The following is a 16,986-nucleotide window of genomic DNA, read 5'->3' as shown; positions in this document are numbered from 1 at the left end:
CCCAATAAGCATGTCATTTTCAGAGATCTTGGAGAAGTCTCTGCTTAAGCAAGTTTTTACAGCAGGAAAATCTCCCCGGTATTAAACAAATTAACACAAGAAAGTAAAGGTCAAGAAGACCACAAAGACTCCCTTTTTGCTCCCTGTAGGTAACACCACACATTTGCTTGTTCTAATAATAGCAGCTGAGGTGCTCTCTGAAGAGTCCATTAGCAATTAAACGTGCAGTCATCTCTATGGGCTGAGGGCTCACTTCTCCTCTCTGGCCCATTCTGGCAATCTTCACAGCTTTACCTGTATGGGAGAGCTGATCTACACCTACAGCACACACTCACTGTCCCCAGCCTGCTCAGTGCCAGGGATTCTTTTCCAAAGTGTAATTCCTCTATTCCTGCACTTTAAAGCCTCCTGGGAAAGGAAAACAAAATTATATATATGTATGTATACGTATATATAAGAGAAAAAAAAAAGGAAGAATAAAATAAATGAGTTTTTGGAGGCGATGGTCCATCATAAGCCTCGACACCTGCCTTACAGCCTCTGAAATCCTCACTGCCAGACATGGAACCCCTTCTGAGGCAGGTCCTCCCTTCTGCTGACCCCACCCTCGAGCAGAGGGAGCTCAGGGACTGATGGGGACTGGATAAATGGAGAACAGGCCCAGCCCAGCTCCTTCCTCAGAGGGAGAGTGGATGCCACATCCCAGGTTACCACGGCCTCTCTTCACAAACCTGGCCCGACCCCAGTGCCCGATGCAAACAAAGTGGATGTTTAGGAAGCACATCTCAGCTGCTCCCTGAGCACCTGGCAGCAAAATCACTCACTGAAGACCTCAGCCCTTCCAAAGCCAGCAGCACCACAAATGACCCTGCCAGGAGCAGGGCTCAGCTCCAGTAGCTGTCAGTTCTCTCTTTTAGGTGCTCAAGGTCCACCTCCAATGGGTGCTATCACAATTCCAGGCGATGCACAGCAGCCAGGATCAGCCCACCGTGCTCCAGTCTGCTCCCTGTGGGCAAAACCACAGGCTGTACCACTGAGCTTTAAAGCATCTTTAAAACAACTTACACAGGTTTAAGTAAGCTATTACAAGACAACAGAATCAGGCCATGTTGCTGGTAAACAAATACAGGCATCCACACCTTACTGAGCAAAGCTGTGAGTTATTTGAAGCTGTAATTGTTCAGTGATCATGGTTTCTCACAGAACTATACTTCCAATGATGACATCTAGCACAAGCTGCTAACAAACCACACCTAAGGAAATTAAAGTGAAAAAAAGGGCTGATTGCACACATTAGCCTCTCAGATTATTCCTTCATAGTTTAGATATCTACAGTATTTCATGTACCAAATTAGAGGATGGCAAGAACAAGTGTTATTCAGGTAGCCTCAAGAGAGCTAACTTGAGATTAAGGAGAGTTTAAGAAGTTTAAAGATGAATAGACACTTCTAGCCTGAGTCATTTGTTTCCAGTGCACATGTCATTAGCAGAAACCAGCCAAGAGAATGAGGTTCTGACGACTTGAATATGAATCACCGGCTGTCATTCTCCTAGGCAGCTCCCTTCTTTGTTGGCTGAGTCAAAAGACTAAAGCTGCTGCTTATGATCTTGGAAGATTCTCATAAAAAGAAAACCCAACCCCGAAAGTTAAAATACCACCAAGACAACATAGCTGCGGGTATCTTTAAAGCCCTAAGTGGTTTGCACTTTATCCAATCGGATGCTCAGGATAACTCCAAGTGCTTCACAGGCAGCCGGCCAGACGGCTTGTATGGCAACTGTTGAATATTCAGCAACAGTTTGCTCTATAGGAGCACCTGCTGCCCACAGATCCCAGGCCACTTCACAGAAACTAATGAATTCCCTTCCTCGAAAGAGGCTTTGTGTGGCTGCATTGAAGGCAGATGAGTAAGCCCAGCCTGCCTTTGCAAGAGCCACCCCAAACAGAAGCAGGAGCCAGAAGACAGCGATTCCCATGGATTCCTTCTGATCCTCGTGGGGCAGGAAAGCAGTGTCAGCATTAGGTGGGTATGGGAATACAGCTCTGCTTTGCCCTGCAGTGACCTGACTGGGCTTTCCCAGGTTGGAAGCAATCTCCAAAATAGGCATACAAAGCAGCTGAAAGCTAGAAACTTGGCTGACAGACAGGCTACATGACATGCCTACATCAATACATTCATGCTGAAGAGCAAGCCTCGTTAAAATTCACTCCCATCACAGCCAAATCACCAGCACCCCTGACATTTAGACAGCCTCACAGTATGCCAGAGGAGACAGGGAAGAAAAGAGGATCCAAGTATCCCACCACTCTGCAATCTGATTAGGAAGAGCTGCACCCATCACACACGACCAGAAACAAGAAATGCCACATGCAGCTGGGCCATGGCCCTCCTTCACCAGGATCATGCCTCTGACAGGCTGAATCTGCTGTGGGATACAAGCCTGAGCCCCTGCACCTTCCCCAGCCACTTTCTTCCCAACAAAAGCACAGGAAAAGTCACCTCACCACAACTGGAAGAGGTGCCATGTGGAGGTGTGCCAAGCTTGGTTTCAGATGAAAGTTACTTACTGTTGCACTCCATCATAAGAGAAAATCCATGCTCTCTCATCTTTATTTAAGCAGCCACTGCATTGGAAGGCAAGTATTCTCTTAATTACTGACTGACAAAGAAGGGTGTGAAGCATTTCTCCCTAATGTGTTGTAGAAACAGCCACTCCTCTACAAACATTTGCATATTTACACCAAGAGGGCTACACTTTTTAAAGCACAGGTTTTCCCCAGCGTGTTTCCTTTCCTTTTCAGTTGTCAGGCAGAGGTGGGGAGGTGCTGATCTACCCTTTGATCTGATGGGAACTGGAGAGACAGAAGAGGAAAATGTAGGAGCACTAAGTGAGGCCACCCGTGTGTCTCCGTGTCCATGACGTGAGTGAGCTCTCACCCACGGCTGGCTCCCTCCTGCCCACATCTGGCTCTCACGCACATCTGGCTCTCTGTCACCCAGGTTGCTGTGCCTGTGCACAGGGGAGGGCAGGCTGCTCACAGGTAGGCTGATGGGGAGGGAGGAAGTCACACAAACCACTTCCATCTCCTGCTGCAGAACACGGAAGAACACCCAGTCTCCCCATATAACTGGGAATATAAAATCTCTCCGAGTTCAAGATCAGCGTGCAGAGCACCAATATCCTACTAAGCTGTTCAAATATGAAGTTATTCAGGGCCAAAAGTTAGTTTGGTCAACACAACAGCTTCCTGTGATTGTTTACTTACTCAAATCTAATATTTGAAGATCTGTTTAAGGCAAAGCTTAACACATTGTGGTGAGTATTGGAAGGAACTTCTAGGGGCAAGATTATTGCTAAAATCCAGATCTTGGACTGAGTGCTGGACAGCATCCTGGAAAGGCAGTGAAGAGTCCCCAGAGAGAGGGCAGGCCCGTGCTGCAGTGCACTGCCAGCCTCCCTCCCCTGCAGGATAACCTCTGTGTCTCCTACAATTGTGCAATTCAAGGACAGCAGGTTCTGACTGGAAGACCAAGCTTCAGCTTCTGGGCTGCTCCTGCTGAACCACCCGAGGAGGGGGCACAGAGGTTCTGAAAGGCTGCTCTGTGCCCTGGCTGGGAAGTTCAAAGTGACATCGTGCCTCTTCCAAGCAGAGGAGAAAGGCCATGTGCAGCCAGGAGAAGGAGTCAGGAGTGTTTACACTCTGCTGTCACTTTAATTGGCCATAATGGACATGCCAGACTTCATCATATGCAGGGTCCAGAACCAAGCACTCCTTTTCACAGGTCATTGTTTATGCTCTGGAAGTTTTAGCATTAAAAGGCTTTAGCGGACTGCTAATTTGATCCTCTGAACAAAGTAAAAAAAAAAATAAAAAGCTCTTCCTTTTACTTTGAAGTTGTGTCCCATCACTCCCTGGGCTGCTCCCCACTACTGGACTATCATACTCTCATCAGCCATCACTGGAGGGTCATCAAAGCAAGGAGAATCCCTTTGCAGATGAAAAAACATCCTCATTTGCAGCGTTAGGAACAAGAGTGCGTTACCTTCAGCATGGACGGGGCCAGCACATCAACCGGAATTCAGATCTAAACCCACCACATCGTTTGGCACTTTGTTCCATCACTGCCTAAGGCACTTTTACTTCTGAACTGCAACAGTTTCCTTTTCTTTCACATATCTAGAAAAGGTGTGAAGTGGCAACAAGCTGACACACCACAAACATGACACAGGAAACTTCCAAGTTTCCACTGCCCACTCCAGTAAGAGCAGAAACGAGATCTAACTATCTGAAAAGTCTCTGGTGACATTTCTAGAGTGAAATGCTCGTGACTGTGCAAGCTGCCAGAGCTCCTCAGAGAGGTAACACGGCCCTTCCCACAGAGTGAACTGCTGGGACAGCCCACAGCGGGTACTCCCTGCCACCCCTCCTCCTGGACAGGGCACCCTGCTCAGCTGTATGTAAAATGAGCTGTGGGCAGCTCAGCATCACCTTCCTGCTGCGTGTGGGAGTGCTGCAGACATTGGTTTATAAAAGCTGGTGTACAACTTAAAAAAAACCAACTCATATTTGCCTAAAAAGATCTGCAGAGCAGATAATACATGTGACATAATGAACCCTCTTGAGAAGCCTTTGCCTTGAGATGAGACAATCTCATTCTATTTTTAAAGTCAGAGCGGCAGTATCAGGGAGGGAGGACAGAAAATGTCAAACTCTCAGCAGGGTTTGCTGCCTGGCTCTGTGGCTCAGCCCCTGCTGAACCTGCCAGCAGGGCACGAGGGCAGCTCTGGCACACCGGGGGCAGCAATTCACCATTCCTTTGGCAGCAACGCTTGGTGGCAAAACTGTGCCCTGGCCAGATGTCACAGCATTGCTCGCACAGCAAACACAGAGCTGCAGCTCATGGTCAAAGGCACCCCAAAGACCCCCCAGTACAGACCAGTCTTAGACCCAAGGGTCACAGGAATGGTCAGGTGATGTTACTTTGAAGCAATGGTACCAGAGAACACCTATGCTGACAAAGAGCTGGAGGCTGCTTTCAAAAACATGTCCACATGCCTGAGGCACAGCTCAGCACTCGCTGCTCAGCTCACACCCCCAGTTAACCAGCTCCAAGTTACAAGATGCTCTTGGCCAGTGGTGGCGGCTGCTCGGGGACAGCTGAGCTCACACCCAACGCGTTTTCCTTAAGCAGCCTCAAGGTCACCCTGCGGGGCCTCGATAAATAACAAACCCCTTGCATCACACCTGCCCGCGGGCGCTGCAGGCACACGGGCAAGAGCTCCCTGAGCTGCCTTCGTGCTGCCCCGGCCCCTGGGTGAGGAGGAGGAGGAGGAGGAGGAGGAGGAGGAGGAGGAAGCACCTCCCGGCACCTCCACAGCACCATTAGGCACAAACAGCGTGAAGAACAGGGAGAAGCTGTCCCAGGCAGGAACAGTTCTGCTTGTGTCTAAGCTAATTATTCACAGGAACACTGGTCAAACTCCCTCCCCCCGAGGAATTTGGAAACTATAATTTTTGCATTTATTTTCTATACTACTGCAAGTCTGGTCTCCAGCAAACACAAGGAAATGAAGCCATTTAAACAAAAACAATGAAAAAAAAAAAAAAAGAAGATTTTTGTCCCACACTCATACTTCTGTGTTGCCACCCAGCCGGGTTAGATTACACTGCAGCCTCCAGCAGTGAGGGATGCTCGGGGAATGGGAGCAATTTCAGACCCCAAGAGGTAGAGAAACAGCTCGAGTTTCTCCACCACAGTAAGAAGTCCAGCTATGCCTGATGAGGAGCAGTTTATGTTGGCAAGCAGAGGGAAAGCATTAAGGATGTGGCTTTGCTGTAGTTTATACAGAAACACTTCCCAGAGCTCATTGGTCACTGAATGTAGACAAGCCTAAAAGGTAATTTACTTCATGTTTAAGAAATACTGAAGTAGCTCTGAAGAGCTCCTCATTAGGAGAAGAAAGGAGCTGCCGGACTTTGGCTGCTCTTCAGCTGGTGGCTGGGCAAACCACAGGTTAAGGCATTTCTGCTGCAGGAATAACTGGAATTGCAGCCTTTACCCAGCAAAGATTGCAAGTGCTGAATTAAAAAAAAAAAAAAAAAAAAAAAGAGTCTCCCTATCTATTTTTAAGACATTTTATTTCTTTTTAAACAAAGTCTCTCACATACCTGCTCTTTTTTCAGTGAAAAAGTGCTTGTTTTACAGGGTATTTCCCCTTTTTTTTTCAGTTTCTACAGTGAAGTTAAAGCACTTCATTGCAGAAGGGCTGCCACACACCTCATCGAGCTGCCCACATGTAAAGCACAAACTAAGAACCCACTGATCATAGACCCTGGCTTTGTCAATAAGCTGTTTTTTTTTTTTTTTATTATTTACACAGTAAATACACACAGGCAGGAGATACCTTTGAACCTGCACAGACACAGCAGATGGGAACCAAGAAGAAATCCTTTATAAGATTAGGCTGCACACTGAAAACACAATTCAAAGCAGAGTCATATGCAGAGACCCCCTACTACTAACCAGCAGTATTCAGTATTGCTGCCACACAGTGCCCAAAGCACTGCTCTGTGCTGTCAGGAAGCACTTACAGAGCCTGTCCTGTGTTTGGTAATCAACCTAAATGACTGAAGAAAGTACAAAAGGAGTGACATTATTATACTGCATTTCAGAATTTTAAGGGTCAGCTACATAAACATGGTGAGCATTTGAAGATATTAATATTTGGATAATGGTTAATTCAGAAACAACCTATGATTAGTTTAATAACCTAGTTATTAAATATTTAATAAATTACTAAACTATTAAAATTAATAAACTATTTATAGTTTATTAATAGTTATTATCGTTTTATAATTTTATAAAATTAATAAACTATTAAATAGTTTAACTTAAAGTGTTTCACTAGGACACTATTTTAAAGAAAAAGTTAAGATCAAGCTATGCTTGACAAATGTAGCAGTACTGGTTAATCAATAACTGGAGCAAAGCATTTCCATTACCCCTGCTATTCTGGCATGGGAAGTGTTTTGTTTTGCACACGGCAAAGATTCCCCAACTACCCTGGTGGTAAGAGCCCTGTCAGGACAATCACAGCTGAGAAACATCTGCACATCAGGTGGCTTCTGGGAGACTTGCTGCTGTGTGCAGTAATTCTTCAAATAACAAACTTAAAAGAAACCCATTACAAATGGTTTTGAAACTGCTTGGAGGCTGCCACATCTTGTGTAGGGTACAGCTCACACTCCCCTCAGTTTGGGCAAACAAACAGCCAATAGAAATTCCACCCTCCTTCTGTGCCCACTTGTAAGAATATTCCACACTACTGCACATATTTGGTGGTGACACCAAGTCATTCCCCACCTCCCCCAAAAATTGGAGGGATCACAGGCAGAAAAATAACTTTTGTTGGGAAAGGGGAATCCAGTCCCATCACCGGAGCAATCCCCCCATTCACATGCAATTTGAATGGAATAAAACTATTTTCAACAGAAGTAGTTATAACATAGCAAAAGGGATCAAAATAATCACAAATTATACTGGTATATAGGTAATAATATAATATACTGGATACAGGTACCACTGAGTTCACATTTAGGGAGTCTATTCTGAACCCATTTCAGAAGTTTTCTCCCATCTGTGCCTCCTCCTTACCCACAGTAGATAAATCAGCTGAATACCATGAGAATAAATAATTCTCTCTGGCCCCAAAACCACCAACCTTAAAAATCTGCCACAAGCAATGAAATATTGCTACTACCAAAGCTGCAACAATAAAATTCCACCTCAAAATCAGCACAGCACCCAGCAATGAGGGCGCCTGCCTGCCCTGGGATCTCTAACCACACGTCACTTCTGCCTAACAGAAAAGCACAATTGCCCTTCTCCATTTCAGGGACACGACGAACTCCAGGCCAGGAACTGCTCACATCTACAAGATCTCTGCTCTGAGCTGCTTTCAAATGCTGCCAAACACATCTCACACAGCCATGGGGGGCAGAACCGCCTCACCCACCGCACCAGGGCACGGCCGGTCCCACACCAGGGCCACAACAGGCAGCATCTGTAGCTCCAGCACAGGCTGTCGTGACAGCCACACACCAACCACAAATCATATTTTTGTGCCTATGTCACTAGCATCCCGGAGCCAGCAAATGCATTCAGAACCACATTTGGGTATTAAAAACATTCAACAATAAGTAATGGCAATCCAAGCACATTGCCAGCGCCACAGAAAATAATTACAGAGCAAGCCCCCTGCTTGCATTCATCCTTAAAAAGTACTCGGTTTTCCTCCTCTTTCCCTTTTAAAGGTTTAAATCCCAGGTATTTGGGCACCTCCAGGTTACAGAGCTGGGAGCTGTAAGAGGCTCAGCTATGAGGGAGACATCTGCCTCTTCCCCTACACCCCCATTTCACCCCACACAGCTGCTGACAGACACAGACGCTTTTAGATTTTCCCGTGTAGCAACATCCCCAGGACCCGCTCACTTCCATAGCGAGCCCAACCTTCCAGCACACACAACTCCGGAGCGAAAATCCCCTCCTTCGGCAAACAGGAAAAAACCCCAGCAGGTTTCGCTCCACCTGCAATTTCATGCATTTCACGAAAACGCCGATACCGCACCAAAAAACCCAGCGATGCTTTCCCCCCTCGCTTGTGGATCCCCACAGGAGCAGAGCGGCCTCACGGATCCCCCTTCCCTCACGGATCCCCCTTCCCTCACGCCGCAGCCCCGGCGCGGGTTCCCCGCAGGGGCAGAGCGAGAGCCCGCGCCGGAGCTGCGGCTGGAAAACCCCCAGAACCCCGGCGCAAACTTCCTCCTCACCCCGCAGGAGCCACGGCCGCTTCCCGCCTTCTCCTCCTCCTCCTCCTGCCGGGCTGCCCGTACCTGGCTCGGCGCCGGGAGGTCGCCGCCGTCCCCACGCCCCGTCCCCGCCCGCAGAGAGGGCGGGCGGCACTCGGAGCCTCCCCGCCCCGCCGTTGCCGGGCGACGCGGAGGGGCCGGGCCGGGCCTCGGGGACCCGGGAGCGCCGCCGCCACCGCGGGTCCGGCCGTGGGCGGGCGGGCAGCGGCGGGAAGGGCCCCGCCACACGGACGGTGCTGTGCTCCGGTGGGTGTGAGTGACGCGCGCCCGACCCCGCTCCTGGGTTCAGTCGCAGTCACTCGGTTTTGCTCAAAAATAATGCGGTATTGCTCAAAATGATCTGTAATTAAAATTATGCGCAATTGCTGGTGAGAGGGGAAGATGCGGAGGGTTCCTGAGAAATGAAATGTGGCTTAAAACCCGATTAGAACCCGATTAATTCTCTCTATATTATATAATGATATATTATATAACTTTGTATAACATATATAATAAAATTGATGTCATTACATGTTTATTATTTCTATATTTACATATTTATATGTAATTTATATGTTTTTATATAATTATATGTGTGTGCAAATGGCACAGCTTGCCCAGAGAAGCTGTGGATGCCCCATCCACAAGTGTTCAAGGCCAGGGTGGACAGAGCCTCCCCAGCCCAGCGTTATTGACAATCTTCCTGCAGGTGGTGAGTGTGCAGGAACACATCTGAGGTGGAACAGAAGAATTTTTACAGACTGATTTTGGGTTTCTGACACTTCATACGTGAAGGGGTTGCAGTAGCAGACGCTGAGGGCTGTCAGCTCCCCAGGCAGGGACCATCTCTGGGGACATCAGGGTTCACAGGGGACAGCCTCACCTGCCCCATGTACCCCCATTCCTACAACAGAGTCACAACTGAGCACATGTACGGCCTCCCTGCGATGGGGACAGCTAAAGCACCCTCAGTGTGCTCAAAGCAAAGCAGATCCTGTTAGGAAGTGATGTCTGTTTTGTCCTTGATTTTAATCCCTTTAGTTACAAGATAATGAGAAGCAAAACAAAAAGGCTGAGAACAGTCACACTGACTTTGTTATTTTATATTCATTTTACTTCTTGGAAGTTGTGTAACTTCCTTTCCTATTTCGCAACACCTTGTAAGAGCTCTTTACTGTGCTGTCCCTGCTAATAAAGAGAAAAAAGAAAAGAAAAGAAAAGAAAAGAAAAGAAAAGAAAAGAAAAGAAAAGAAAAGAAAAGAAAAGAAAAGAAAAGAAAAGAAAAGAAAAGAAAAGAAAAGAAAAGAAAAGAAAAGAAAAGAAAAGAAAAGAGAAAAGAATAAAGAAAATCTGATTCCATGGCTTTGCAGCATTAGACTACAAGGCAGAAAGGGGAATACAATAAAACCATTTTTCCATAAAATTTCTATCTGGGAGCCAAACCCTGTCCTCATTGACTGTCACAGTTGTCACTGCTGTGTCACACATGGAGGGAAACACCATCCTGCAGATTCAGCCAGCAAACAAACACCTCCCTCCCAACTGTAATGGCACTGAAAGTCTCAGAAAAGGAAAATAAAAGAATCCCCAGCCACTACTCTGCCATTTGACCTGGCCATATTCCAAAGCCTGTCTTTAATGTCACCTCCAGGTATTTCAGAAGGGGCAAAGCTCTTTGGGGTGTACTTCTGAAACAGTGCTTGTACATGGAGTTACAAAGATGCTGTAAGTGTAAATCACTGAAAGATCACTTAAGTACTTTATACTTCTAAAATATTTTGGACTTTATTGTGTCCAAAGACATTTTCCAGAGAGGTCCAAACGTTACTTGAAGCAAGGGATAAGGAAATTCTCAGAAAACAGAGCAAAGCAGGCAGACACAAACCCATCTACCAGTGTAACATCTCATGGCCCATGTATTCCCTGAACCTGCCCTCATTTTCATCACAGCCAGTGACTCCTAAGTGTAAAACACTGCTGTTCAAAAAGGAAAAGAGAAAGAAATTAATCAGGCCTAATTCTTATATATATATGCAATGCTTAAAGCAATTCACTGAACCTGACCCTTTTTGCAGTTCATTGAAAGAAAATGAAAAGAATTCCATCTCTGCTGAGCACAGAAGTTTTGGAAGGGCAGGGGATGCCTGAGGTTTAGTGAGACAAAGTGTTACAGCAACAGATGAAAGCCAAGTGCAGCTTCAGGCGGCACAGACTGCCGTCCCCACGTGTGCCAGGAGGTCCCTGGGACTCGCAGGGCACGGGGACTCGGGCAGGTCCCTGCACACGGGGACCCTGCAGACCTTGGGCTCCCTGAGGGGGCACAGCGACCCCAGACCCTTCCTGTTCAGGGGCTCTCCTGGGGAACTGAGAAGCTGATCATGAACAGTGCAACAGGAATCAAAACCTCTCCCCAGCATCCTCCTATTCATTGATCTGAATGAATGGGCAAAGCAATTTCTGCAAGACAGATTTAGGGACAGACAACTTCACTGCTTTTTAAATAGGACACTTCTAAAATCTGCTTTTCCTTTCAGTATTCAGTTTGAGAGAGAGAGTTGTACGTCAAGGGCTCACTGCAGAATAAACAACAATCACACATGAAATTATTACCTGCATGGTACATTTTGTAATTGTTTCCTGAAAGATGCAAGTCAGAAGTGTTTGTATTATTACACAGATCAGGCACTACTATGGACATTATGAAACCTGACAATTACAGAACCATTACCCAACACAGATCTACTTTCAACAGCTTGTGATGAGAAAAACATAAAATAAGCATTAAACAGATAAAGCAGCAATAGTTAAAATGAATATTGTAATAGAAATGTTAAGAACATATGCACAGTTGTGTGGTACACCTGCTGAACACCCTACTCAGTTTGCTACCCAGGGCTTTGATATTTATTGCACAGTAATAATTGAGAAGGCACAAATCTCTCATTGATAGATGCATTTCTCATAATGTATGGACTTTAGACAATCACTCCTCATTAAGGAGCGACTGTATAAAATCTTTATTAAGTAATAACCCTAGCTATAATGCAGGTTCATTTCTTACTTCATTAAAGCTAAGCCTGATTAAGTAGAGATTGTTATAAGCTCCTTTGATCTCCATTGAGACAAAAACCTTATTTTTACACATTTCATGGTAAAGTGATAATTTTCTGTTTAATATGATTTAAGATTTGTTTGCTACAAAGGGAAAAGCAGAGCACGCTGTCATGGCTGAGGTTGGGCAGGTGACCATCACTGGCTTCTCGTGAAGGAATGAGGATTAATTTTGGCACTGACACAGGCCTTTAGGTGCTCCATGCCTAAGAGCAGCAGGGCTGCAGAGGAAGGGTGTCTGCACGTCTGCTGGGACAGCAGCCTCCGCTCGGTGCAGCTGCAGCTCAACTGAGTCAGCGCCGCGGAAGGAGAGCTCGCGTGATGCATTTCTCCCATCTGAGACTGGAGCCTATTCTCCTGTCATGATTTCAGGCAGCTGAGGAATTTGTGCAGGTTAGTGACTGCTCAGATGACCACAGACACTGAAATACGCTCCAAGCTTTGTGTGTGGTGTCACGAGCAGGCTCTGCACACTGAGACCCTCCTGAGCACAGGATTTGTGCCCTCATCAGCAGCAGACCTGCTGCCTTTTGAGGAAAGTCCTTCAATGCCTACACTCTGCCATAACTGCTGCGCCCAGGGCGTCCCTTCACACTCAGGTTCCACCTTACTTCATCTTTTTTCCTAAGTCCCACCCTCCATATGCCACTTGTATTAAGGGTACCTGCAAAGTACTTGTGCTGAGTCCTGGCCAGGGTTTGAGCACAGTGACAAGTAGCTGTCAATGGAGAGTAAATTTTTCCTCATTACCACAGGAAAGGAAAGAGATTGGCAAAAGGATGCTTGGCACAGCCAGATCCCACAGATCTCCCAAACCAACACTATGCATCCTGAAAACGGGGCTTGCAGAAGCAGGCCAGAGAAAATCTGAGGAAAGTATTCATTATTTTGGTGATTAGAAGAAGATTGCTGAATATATCACTGAGAGCCTAAATCAAAACTACTGCTGTCCCCTTCCCTTTGCAGGTGGTGAGGCATGGCAGGGAGCTGGAATGAGATGATATTTAAGGTCCCTTCCACCCCAAACCATTCTATGATTCCCTGATTCTATGATTTCCCAGAGTGCCTGGTGAAACCAGGGGCTCCTGGCCAGGAAACACCGAGCAGGGCACATCACTGAAAGGGCTGATGGCAGGGAAACCTGCTGATCTGGTACAAAGCACTGCAGTTCCTCTGGAGCAGTTCTGAACAAAGGCTGGCACCTCCTCTGCTGTTCCAGAGGCAGAATCCTTCCTCTGCATCTCACTAAGGCATCACTCACAGGCGAGTCACCCTAATGACAAGAAACTGGAGCTGAAATGTGAAGAACAGAGACTAATTAATAATGAAGGTAATGAGATCACCAGAATATATATACACCAAACCTGCATCTTAATTATCTCATGAAAACTGGCAACTCCAATCATGTTTCAAAAGCCTTTAATCATGCTCTCTCTGATGAATATTGGTGGCTATTTTACAGAGACTTATGTAAAAATACCTTTTGTGTAGGTTTTTCCCCTACAATAAGAGCTGGCCAAGTTACTACTGTGTGTAACTGCTCTGCTCCAAAATGAGATATCTCAGACTTGTAATTACAGCTGGTCTGATCTTCATCTCATCCACTCTCATCTTATTTTGGAGTGCTTCCTTTGAAGGAAATGCAGTAAGACTGGCATGAGTTACTGCAGTATTATTACAAGTCCCTTTTATTATGACAGAACAAACCAAGAACAGTCCCTAATTAAGGCAGTTTCTGCCAAAACAGAGGGAGCATACAGTCCCTACCCCAAAGACCTTGCAATCACAACAGGCAAACACATTTGAGGTAGGGAAAAGAGGACAGAATGAACTTGCTCCCAACTACAACTTGTTCCCATGATTTAGGGGGAAGTCAGGAGGGGGCTGAGGTAGGATGAACACAGGACAAGTGCAGAGTAGGGGAGCTGAAGACTGCAGAGGAGGCAGAAACAGGCTGCATTTACAGCTGGCAGAGCCTTTCCAGAACTTTCTGCAGTTTCTTCCCTGCCCTCCCCATCCCTTCATCCCTGAACAGGGTAAGGAGGTCAGCTCCAAACTACAGCTGCAGGGGAACACTGCTCTGGGTGCAGCAGGCATAGCTCAACCCCTGCTCCCACTCCCAAAAAAACAAAACCCCAAGTGCCTGCAGAGAGGCTTATTTTAGTAATTAAGGAAGCAGCAACTGAGACCCTACACCACAGGGGTCTGCTCTCCCCTGACCCTCGGAGCAGAGATCTTGCTCGTGTCCTGCCCCCAGGAAGAGGCAGGCACATCAAACAGCTCTGCCTGAGCATGGGGCTCCTCTCTGTGCAGGGTGAGAGCACCAAAGGCAGGACAGGCTGAGGGCCACGAGCATCCATTCCTTGGGCCTGGAATGAACTTGGGCCCGGCTCTGGGACATGCAATTACAGCATGAGGACATTTCAGGAGACTCACCCTCTGCTCTCTCCAGAGATGAGCTACTTGTAACCTCTGTGCCATCAGTAGGTTACACTTTGGCTGCTTAATGAGGCGTTCAGAGGGATTTCCTGTGTTCCTCTCCAAAACCCCTCATGAGGACAAATAGTCAAGAGCTGTGAGTGCAAAGGCCAGATGATAGCTCAGGATACACATCCCTCTCATCACTGCAACTGTACCATTAGGTTTTTCATGTCAAGCTCTGAAGGCATCTCAGAATTGTAGCTGTGAATCCATGATTAAAGCACCTTTGTCAAAAGCATTACAAAAATATGCCAGACACAAAATCTATTCTATTTAACCTTTGTCAAAATGACCAGTAATAATAAAAAAAAAAAAAAAAAAACAAACAAAACAAAACAGGCTACATGAGCAAATTCAAGTGAAAAATACATAGCCTGTCCTTTAGAAATGGGCTGGGAGGACTCTGTGAGGCACGGACACATTCACTGTGCTGCCAAGAGCATAGAAAGGAAAGGGAAGTGTGAGCATCCCTCAGTCACCTCAGAGCTTAAACCAAGGTGGAGGCAAGCAGCTCCATATTGCACCAGAAAGATGGAATCACATTAACTCACCTGTCTCCACTGTGGCTGAAGGGAGAGGAGGCTACAGTGCTTTTTTCCTAGCCAAGGAAGCAACTGGCCAGGGCTCAGGTGAGCCTGGGGCTGCAGATGGAGCAGGGGGCTCTGACAGCCCTTCACACACATGAATCTGCTGGATTTTGCTTTGCATGGTCTGTAGAAGACAGGCTGCTGCCAGAAGAACTTTTTGAGAGTTTCAGCTCTGAGCATGTTTTTCACAACATGTTTTTAAGCTTTTAGTCCCTTCTCTGTGTAACACAACTGGTTAGCAGAGGAAAGGAAAAGAATCATCTGGCCAGGATAAGAATAATTCATGCTCACCAGGGGCTAGTATTTCTCTCATGGCACACAGCAAGGCTGCAGAACAGAACATCCAAAAGCAAGAACAAACCTGCACTGAGCTCATGGGTGCAACTTCACTTTGGTCCTATTGCTCCTTTGCATTACCACATCTCTTTAATCACACAATTACACACCACTTCCCACTGGTCTGGACGTGTTCAGGACCCTGACTGGCTGGTGCTTGGCTTATCAGCAACTATTCAATATCTGCTTTAGTCTCTTGATCAAAGTGCAGCTTCATGTCTTATTTATGGCTACTACTAACAGCCTGCTCTGTAGACAGAACTATTTATTTCCCCCTAAGCTTTTCTGTGGTGTTCATCACTCTGACATCTGAGTGCTCTGCAACGATTAATTCATCTTCATAAAGTCTCTTCAAAATGAGAGAAGATGGTATTCCCATTTTACAGATCAGGAGCTGCTGCACAGACAGATTGAGGTCAAACATTTCCACTCATGATAGGTCCTAGTATGAAATGTCTCAGATCTAAATTTTTTTAGATACCTTCAAATATAGTGCCAAAAAAATGAAAACAAACAAGGTTTGTGTGTTCAAATAAAACTCTGACTGGCTTCTTAGAAAGTCAGGTACAAGAACAGGAGAGGATTAGGGACTATAAATGTTGGTTACCAGGAAGGATGAAAACTTTCTGACCACTCTCAGGAATATTGAAAACCAGTACAGATAACCCATGTGAATGTAAAATGCATTATGAGCCTTTGATGAAGCAGCAGAGTATATTTAAGAACTAAACACATAGGGATGTCCTCAGCAGCTTAGAACACAGGACCAGATCCTGAGAGCACAGTTTAAGATAGGAGGAATTGCAGGTTCTCTCCACTTCTTGGCCCATTGAGCATGGAAAAACCAGAAAGCTTTGTAGGGTAGAAGACCACCCTGGGAAGGAAAGGTTTTGTTTTATCACTGTGTTAAAAGCATCTGTGGATCAAATGTGCCAGTATCACTTTACAGCATGAAAATGCCGCCCAGGGGACTCTCAAGACTCATCTTTTTAAATGCTGATACCTCTTTGTCAGTTTTAATAAAAGACAGCTACAAAAACAAAGTGGGCCATGTGGTCTCAATGAAGCAGAGACCGTGGCAATCAATAACAGAAAAAATCTGCACTTACTCTCTGGGAGAATTTGCTTTTAGCAGCAACATTTCTATAATAGGACATCATTCAAGAGCTCCCTTCAATTTTTCTTGGGACAATGAGCCCACTGTGCCCAAAGCACATCTGTGCTTATGGAGATTTGCAAACCAAGACAGTGTTTAGACTGATAGCTTGACCATGCACCATATGATGATACACCACAGCTTGCAGGATGTTTGATCCTTCCTTTTCTGCCCTCAAATGGACAGTTTTCTATCTCAAAAGAAAACTTCTCTGTCAAAATGTTGACTTTTAATGCAATATAGACATTAGTTTCTGCTTCACCTCATGAGCTCTTTCACAGAAGGCCTCACAAGTGCTCACAGGTCTGCCCAATACAAGCTCCTGTCTCCAGCCCTGTTTTTTAGCAGATGAATAAGGTTAGGAAAGACAACAAAACCTGGGGAGAAGAGGGACATGGAAGTTACAAGAAAAGATTTTTCATTTGCTATGCCTGAAAGACACCAAACTGTGCCAAAGGAAATGC

General features: G+C 46.1%; 1 protein-coding gene across 3 annotated transcripts in view; it reads right to left on the bottom strand.

Annotated features, from left to right (window-relative positions):
- RAB11FIP4 (RAB11 family interacting protein 4) overlaps nucleotides 1–16,986 on the bottom strand; it is a 109,114-nt gene that overhangs the window by 15,633 nt on the left and 76,495 nt on the right. The window contains exon 1 of one of the 3 annotated variants that reach the window (XM_058817226.1): nucleotides 8,834–8,887. The exons of the other annotated variants lie outside the window; for them this stretch is intronic. The gene's annotated coding sequence lies outside the window, so the exon portion shown is untranslated. Of the gene's footprint in view, nucleotides 1–8,833; nucleotides 8,888–16,986 lie in introns of those variants that run through there. 3 annotated transcript variants of the gene reach the window in all.

The sequence above is a fragment of the Ammospiza caudacuta genome, chromosome 19, assembly GCF_027887145.1.
Source record: "Ammospiza caudacuta isolate bAmmCau1 chromosome 19, bAmmCau1.pri, whole genome shotgun sequence".
Taxonomy (NCBI): domain Eukaryota; kingdom Metazoa; phylum Chordata; class Aves; order Passeriformes; family Passerellidae; genus Ammospiza; species Ammospiza caudacuta.
Note: the sequence above shows the minus strand (reverse complement) of the source record. Positions and strands in the feature narration are given on the sequence as shown.